The 8,164-nt window shown below is 36.0% G+C and overlaps 1 long non-coding RNA gene across 1 annotated transcript in view; it reads right to left on the bottom strand.

Moving 5' to 3' along the window:
* Window positions 1–3,612: 3,612 nt before the first annotated feature.
* Window positions 3,613–8,164, bottom strand: part of LOC126933505 (uncharacterized) — a 31,290-nt gene continuing 26,738 nt past the window's right edge. The window contains exons 3-4 of the long non-coding RNA XR_007718643.1: window positions 5,069–5,214; window positions 3,613–3,775 (exon numbers count right to left, since the gene is read on the bottom strand). This is a non-coding gene — a long non-coding RNA (uncharacterized LOC126933505). The remainder of the gene's footprint in view (window positions 3,776–5,068; window positions 5,215–8,164) is intronic.

The raw sequence follows: 8,164 nt of genomic DNA, 5'->3' as shown, positions 1-8,164 counted from the left end.
TTTGCAAATTATCTGTTTTGACAAATATCTTCATTTGCCAGAAGACCAAGTAACTCATTTCATCAATATATTGCATTATACATAAACTTTAATTAAGTCAGGCCAAATCCATACTTAAGCCTTTCTTTATGTTCAAGCTTAAGGTAGGAAGCGCTAAGAGACAGAAATAAGAACTTACCTGCAGTAGAACTCCTAGAAGAAAGTTAATTAATTTTAGTTAATAGTCAAATTGATTATTACGTTTGCATTTTATGGGTTTATGTCATTTTTAAGTGGAAATATTTAGGAAATCTTTTCTTTGTTTTGGCAAAATCTTCAAAATGACTCTTTTATTACACAAACATAAAGCAAATAGGAATGCAACTAATGTAGAAATACAGAAAGTAGATAGTCAAGCATTTTGTCTATGAAGCTTTTAATAGCTAAACAGGAGAGTGATAAAATTATTCACTGATCTGCAGAACACCAGTTGTTCATAGGTTAGCTAAGTTTTGCAGACTCCAAAGTATTTTAGGAGAAAAGGGTCTAAAACTCTACTGTATTTCCCTGTGATAACATGTATCATCACTTTCATGCTTCAACCTAGCTATGTCCGAGGCTTAGTGTATACATTTGGGAAAGTTCATTTCCTTCATCTGTATCTCTGGACTTTACTATCGCATGAACTCCAACATGTAATGATGCTTTCAGTACGAAGGGCCTCTGACTCTAGTCATTTGGATTCTCATATAAGGCTTAATTCTAACTTGACAGCTTTGGCACATATTTCTGAATTTTAATATTTTGTGTTAAAAATGTTCAGATTCATAATAAATTCTTTGCTAACCACGGGTTCTTGCTTATCCCTTTAAGCTTTTCTTCAGTCTCCTTAATAAAACCGCCATATACTACATCTTCAAGCTAGAACTTCCAACCTTTCAGTGTGACACGGACCTCGTTAAAAATGAAAACTTACCAGCAACTCAGCAGTGAGAATATAGCACCTCTATGCAGTTTTTTTCTTTTCTTTTCTTTTCTTTTTTTAAAAGTTTTCTTCTCTTGACATGGGAACCAGTCAAGATTAATCTTTAAAATACTTCAAGAGAGCATTTACCTCCATGGATTTTTTGATAAAAAAAGGAAGCAGCTGAGGCAAACAATGTAAGTAGAGAGTTTATTTGGACCAAGCTTGAGGTCTGCAACCCAGGAGCATAGATTCTATTTATCCTGAATATACACTCAGATCAGCAATGTAACAAGCGTTGCTTGTAAGTAACTAGGGAAGTAAAGGGAAAGAAGAGGCAGTTCTTGAGTTGTTTACCAAAAATTTACATTAAAATAACATAAGCTGTTGATAGGTTATACATTGTTCTTTGTGTCACAAATTCTAGGAACCTGAAGATAATGGGCGAGGCAGCTGGACAGGAGCACAAAAACTAAATAACTTTTCCTAGGCATAATGTGGCATCGGAGTATGACTAAAGTCCCATACTCATGTCTCTCTGGGCCTGCAGACCTTGCAGACTTCAGACTGCTCTGAACTATTTTTCTTTCCTCATTTCTCCTGTTTATAAAAAATATTCCCATGGAAGCAGTGATGATCAGTCTCTTAGGCCTTCATCCCTTGGCACTGGGAAGGCTCATTCTTGGATAATCCTCAGTCAAGTCATTGATTTATAGAACTGTCATTGCTTGTTGAGTCATCTCCAGTCTTCAGAATTTCATGCTTTTGGTTTTCTCAGAAGAAGTAAAACTGATAAATACATAATCAAAAACCTGTTTCATTGGGGATTCAGTCCAAATTGTTGGAAAATTACAAAAACTCGAAAACAGTGGTCAGGGCTGGAATCTAGTAACAGGTATGCTATAATTTTTCTCTGAGCCATAATTTTTATCTCTCCAGTTTCCCATTTATACCCAGGACAAATCTTAGTAGGACCAATTTACTTGCAAAGTAAGTTTTAGTGTTACACTGGGCCTGATTATTTTCAAAAAACACAAGAATAGCTATTACCGTATAGGCTCTTTTAAATTGGTTTTGCTGAAACTTTCTTAAGGAATTTCAGATTAGGCTTTCATAAGTCTCCAGGCTAGGAAGCCAAGTCAAAGATTCACAATTAGAATGTGCCTGTAATACCTGTACAAATTGAGTAAATTTTTCCCTTCTCAAGGTCCCCAAGATATCTTGAATTTCCTGAGCCTGTCAGGTATAGACGTTCTTTACTTACTGCAAGGTCAGAATTTTGAAAGGGAACTATGTAGATGAAGTACCAGGCCAATCTCTCCGAGGACTTTTTATTGAATCTATAAAGTCAGTCTTAATTTTTTAAAGCAGTCTAGTAATATCCAAAAATATGCCATTTTGGTCGTAGCCTTAGTATAATAATCATTGTATCTAGTGTATCTTATTTTACGGTTACCATAACGTAAGAGTATTCATAAAAGGATTTTAAATTTTGCAGAAATAACTTATAGAGAATTTTATTCACACATGTATATTTCACCCCATTCTATAAGCTATAAATAGCTCAAAAAAGTTTCATTTACTCTGCACAACAGTTATAAAAAGAATCAGCAATGTTTTAAACACAAAGTCCTAAAAATCATTTCAGTCTTCTTTTTCTATCAGTTCAGTCCCACATAATAAATTCTTGTTCTGCTTGATGTTGAGTTAGAAATCTTCATGAACACAACAGTTTATGAGAGTTCTCAAAGTTTTTGCTTAGTCTAATAATACAATCTCCAAAGTTATCAGAAACCTGTATTCAAGAGTACTTGTCAGGGTTCTTTCCATGAATTGTCTTAAAAAAAAAAAAAGCAAATTTTGAACTGTTGTCAGTTGTAAACCACTTTCTGAGAAGAATCCAAGTAAAACAATAGTTGTCTGTGGATGACAAAAGACTTAGACTAGTCATGGTTAAAAACGCAATTGACAAGGAAATTTGGTTATGTCTGTGGCAAACGACAATGTAACATAATAACCATATTTATGTCTGACAATGTATGTTAACACATCATAATTTTAGGAATATCATACAATGTTGAAAGACATAATAATATATAGTATATCTCCTCTAGAGATATACTATAATATATATTAATATATTAATATATATTAATATAATATATTATATATAATATTATATATAATATAATATATTAATATAATATATAATAATATATTAATAATATAGTATATCTTATTAAATTATTATTATTACTATTATTTGTGGTATCAAAAGTAGTGAAAGAAAGGATCAGAAGTGAAAAGAAACAGAAGAATTAGTCTTATAGGAATCAATTTGGGGGCATGTTAAGCTTTCTAAAAGGCAAATGATGTTTTACATTTTTCTCAGCAAAAATTATGCCAACAAGATAGGAAGTAACCAGACGGATCAAACACCTTTAAAAAGAGTTTCAGTCAACTGAAAAAAATCCCCCAAAACAGGAACCAAAAGAAGAAAATGCAGAAAGCCCTTTTTATTCTTATTTTTTAAAATTATAGCCTAAATGTCAGCTTTTAGTTAAGCTCACTTCTGACCCTAGAGCTCTAAGAAAGAATCTTTTTAAATCTCTTATTACGAGACTTAATTCAAGAAAAACAAAGTACTTCTCTGATTCAGTATGTGTGGTGCTAAAACCAGCTTTTTTTTCTTTTTCTTTTTCCAATTGTGTGAGCAAATGGATTCTTTTAGACATAGCAAAGGATTCTTATTTTACCTACTGCTGATCGTTCCAGTGAAACGGGCTGGTTGTGGAGTTAACACCCGAGATCTGTTGTCTCAGTCACAGAAATCTAGGATGCAGATACACAAAGTGTCAGGTTGAGAGTAGAAGTTTAATAGGCAAAAGAAAGAGAAGAGCACTCTGTTGCAGAGAGGGGTCCCAGAAAAAGGGGTTGCCGGATCCATGGCGAAATGCAGGGGGATTTATAGGTGCCTGGTGAGGAGGCAGTGTTTGATTTACATAGGGTGTGAAAGATTGGTTGGACCAGGGGTGCCATTTGCATAGATCATGAAAAACTGGTTGGGATTAGGTGTGCCATCTGCACAGGGTGCGAATTTCTGGCCACCCCCGCCCTAATCTTTTATTATGCAGGCGGGTCCTCTGCCTGAGCTGCGCCATGTTGCCTGTTTCTTTATCGCACACATGGTAACAAGAAAAGGGAAGATGGAGCCTCCGTGTTGGACGTGCTCGGCCCTCAGGTGGCCCTTTTCTATCAGGGCCTCTGCCAGCATTCGCCCCTGCAAGCTTCTCTCTTGATTATCTGTGTTTGCAGCTCTATGTTTCAGGCTGATGTTCATTAGAAAAGGAATGATTTGGGGGGCTCCTTTTTGTTAGAAGGGAAGCTCTGCGAAGAACTCTGTTGCCCTCACTATCTGTCTAAATAATTTCTACCTTCTGTATCACTAAATTAGGCGGGTCCACTTTCCTAGGCCTTTACAAGAGGATGCCCCATGAGTGTTACACATAAATCCAGCTGGTGTTTCTAAACGGGGTACTCTAATTTTGATGCTTGACGCTTGACTTTCCCTAATTTAGGAACTTTTCAAGGTTGGGAGTGTGTTTAGGGTGAAAGTGTAACTTATCTCGGACTGTCTCTAACTTCCAGGGGTCAATAGTGTACTCAGTGTATGAGGACCAGATCTTCATAGTATACGTTTTTGGAAGAGCAAAAAGAGGGAACACTTTTCAGTTAGAAACTAACAGGAATTGGTCTCAAATAAAACGATAGGTCTGAATTTTTAAGCAATAGAAAGAGTTCTAATCTTAAGAGCATGCCATATAAAACAAAAGCATCTGTGCGTAACTGCCAGTCCTTTGACCTGAACCTCTGCTGTGAGACAGGGCAGAAAAACCTTGACCTAAATCTCCATCCTGAGGTAGAGGTGGAAGAACCTTGATCTGAACCTCTGCTGTGAGACACAGCAGCAAAAACACATTTTCTGCAGAGCTCTTTACTTGAAGCTCATGTCCAAAGACAGAGACCAAAGTCCTCTCTTAAAGAAAAGAGACGGTTTGAAAAACAGCCAAATAAAGTCTAAATTTTCAACCCAAGTGTGGGAGGTCCTAATTCTGGAGAACTTACCCAAAACACCCAGTGGGACTTCTGAAGACACAGAGTTCGTGCTGGTATCAAGCACTGATTTCAGGGAGAAACACCGCACCTGGTGGTGAGAATGAGTCACTCTGAATCCTGCTGACGATGCCAGATAACGCCCATCTCAAAGGAACCTGCTGAGTCAAATTTAATCTATTAATAAGCAGAGATTTTACTTGGGCTAAGTTTGAGGGCTGCAACCCAAGAGCATAGATTCTATTTGTCCTGAATATACACTCTGATTAGCAACAGTAACAAGTGGATTTTTAAAGGGAAAAAAAAGAGTCAGTTCCTGAGGTTTTTACCAAGGATTTACGTTAAAATAATATAAGCTATTGATTGGCTCAACATTGTTCTTTGTATCATAAATTCTAAGAACATGAAGATATTGAGTGAGGCAGTCAGGAACAAAATGACTTTAAACAATTTCCCCTAGGCATGCGTGTGGGGTGCGGGCATGACTGAATCCCATACCCACGTCTCTCTGGGTCTGCATACCTCGGAGATCTCAGACTGCTCTCAGCTATTTTCCTTTTCTCAAGTTTCACATTCTCAGTGTAGAATATTTTTGTCACAGGCTATTTTATATGTGGACATACAGAATGGCCAAAGGAACTTTTTAATGCAGTGAAAAATATACACAATGAAACTGATAACATGTGTTTAACAAAAATGATATGGAAAATTAAGGTCATTTTTAATGAATATGTGATTTTGAGAATGGGGGAGGGAATTCATGGGGTCTTTTAAAGCCTGTAACATCTTAGTGAGTTTGTGGCTTTGTTTTGGTTGCCTAATATCAATAAAACTCTCATAAATTTAAAAATCTCTATATTAAAAATATTTGATTAAGCAAAGGATGCAGAAAAGATTTTATTCTGTTAGAGTCAGAAAAAGATGTCTTAGGCAGCTCAGGCTGCTATATCAAATACCATTGACTGGGTAGTTTAAACAACAATCATTTCATTTCTCACAGTTCTGAAGGTTAGAAGTCCAAGATGAACTGTGGAAGTTAGAAGCCCAGTAGGATCAGATTCTTTTCCTGGCTTGCATCTGGCTGCCTTCTCATTGCCCTTACATGGTGGAGAGAGCGATCAAGCTCTCTGGCGTCTCTTCTTATAAGGGCAACAATCCCGTCATGAGGGCCCCACACTTACAACCTCATCTACCAAAGATTCTATCTCTAAACTACCACATTTGGAGATTACAGCATCAGTATGTACATTTTTAGTGAATATAATTGAATCCATAGCAGAGTGGCAATGTTAATTAAGCAAAAAATGCAGAGAAGGCTATCTGTCACGTTCAAAAAAGGGATTAATCCACCATTCACTCCACAACAAACACAAAGTATAAAAAGTTTATGAAATACGCATCCGCACATGTGAAAATATTCAGTTTTCTTTTTTAAAGTTAAATGTAAAATCAGAAGTGAAACTCAAGTTACAATTGTGGTGAACCCTAGAGGTAGCTCTGTTAATACCTGGGGAAAATCAACTTGTTACTCCCAACTCATAGATTTATAGAGAAAGAAATTATGGCTTAGAGAGATGTAACCCTGCTGAGATAAATAATGAGTTAGCAGTCAAACTAGAGAAAGGATATAGCCCTCCACGTTCCCACTGCTTTTTCCACCTCACTTTCCTAATAAGCCACTTATAAAACTAAATTCATGTGAAACTATATCCACTTGTTCTTCATTTTGATGTACTTCATAGTCAATGTCTTTCCTAATGATGTCAATCTAATTGAAAAGTTAAAAAAAAGAAAGCCAATATGTATAGGTGACTAATTTTATTGTTTTAATCCATGTTCTATATTCAAGATAAATGATAAATTTATGACATGTCTTCAGCTGTGCTGCAATGTTATTAATAAAAAAGAAAGGGAGACAGAATGATAGGGTTGAAGACTCATAGATGTCATACAGCAGTTAGAAATGCTATTTTTAAACAACATTATATTGGTTCTACTGTCCTAAAATGTGTAAATCATATGTTCCTGAAAACATTTCATAGTCGACAAATGTTACAGATACATGCCATTCAGTGATTAATCACTATTGGCAGATAAGAGCTGTAACAGAGTCATACTGACACAGTAAATTAATGAGTGAGTAGTAATATTAATATGGAAATTTTTTGGTATTAATGACTTCAGTACCAAATAAATCTAGAACTTATTTTCTCCCAGTGTGCAGAATAAGCATTTGAAATGATTTCACACTTACAACTTTTTTTTTTTTTGGTATGTGCTAGTATGGTTTACAATGAAGACATTGACAGGATGAAAGAAAAAGGAAAGGTTGAAAGATGATACTGTATGTTTTTTTCACATTAAGTAGGAAACAAGAATGGTTCAAAATTGGCCAACGTATGTTGAATGGAATATAAATCAATGGAATTGTGGTAGAGTGAAAAAAATGGCCACAGTTTTTTCCCATGCATGTAGGTATGTTCTTCCCGATGTGACTTTGCTACTCCTCAAAAGAGAGGTGAAATTTTTCTCTCCATCATTTGAATCTTGGCATGACCATGCAAATTGCCTTGGTCAGAAGGCATTAGAAATATGATACAAGTAAAACTTTAAAAGTATTTGCATATTGAGGGTTGGCCTCTATTGCTACTGGGAACCCAGGAACTACCATTCACGAACTATGGGCTTTCCATTGAAGAGCCATGTGAAGAGTCAGGGAACTCTGGCCAACACCCTGCTACATATGACACATATGAGCAAAGCCCTGCTAGACTGGTCCACTAGACTGCCTCAACAGAGCTGCCATCTGACTGCAGCTGCACAAGTCAGCTCCCAGGGAACAAGTAGGAAATCTGCTAGGAGTTACACATACAGTATAATGGTACAGCCATCAAGACTATATGAACTTAATACAATTATAAATATATATAAATAATTGAAGGAGATAGAGAGTCCAAAAATAACCCATCAGATTATGGCCAATTTATATTTAAATTGTTTCAAAGGCAATTCAATTGAATCTGATATGTTTCAACAATGGTACTGGTAGAATACGTGCAAGGAAATAAACCTTGTTCCACGCACACACAAAAACAAAAACCTAAAAAC

This window comes from Macaca thibetana, chromosome 13 (assembly GCF_024542745.1).
Source record: "Macaca thibetana thibetana isolate TM-01 chromosome 13, ASM2454274v1, whole genome shotgun sequence".
NCBI classification, from domain to species: Eukaryota; Metazoa; Chordata; class Mammalia; order Primates; family Cercopithecidae; genus Macaca; species Macaca thibetana.
Note: the sequence above shows the minus strand (reverse complement) of the source record. Positions and strands in the feature narration are given on the sequence as shown.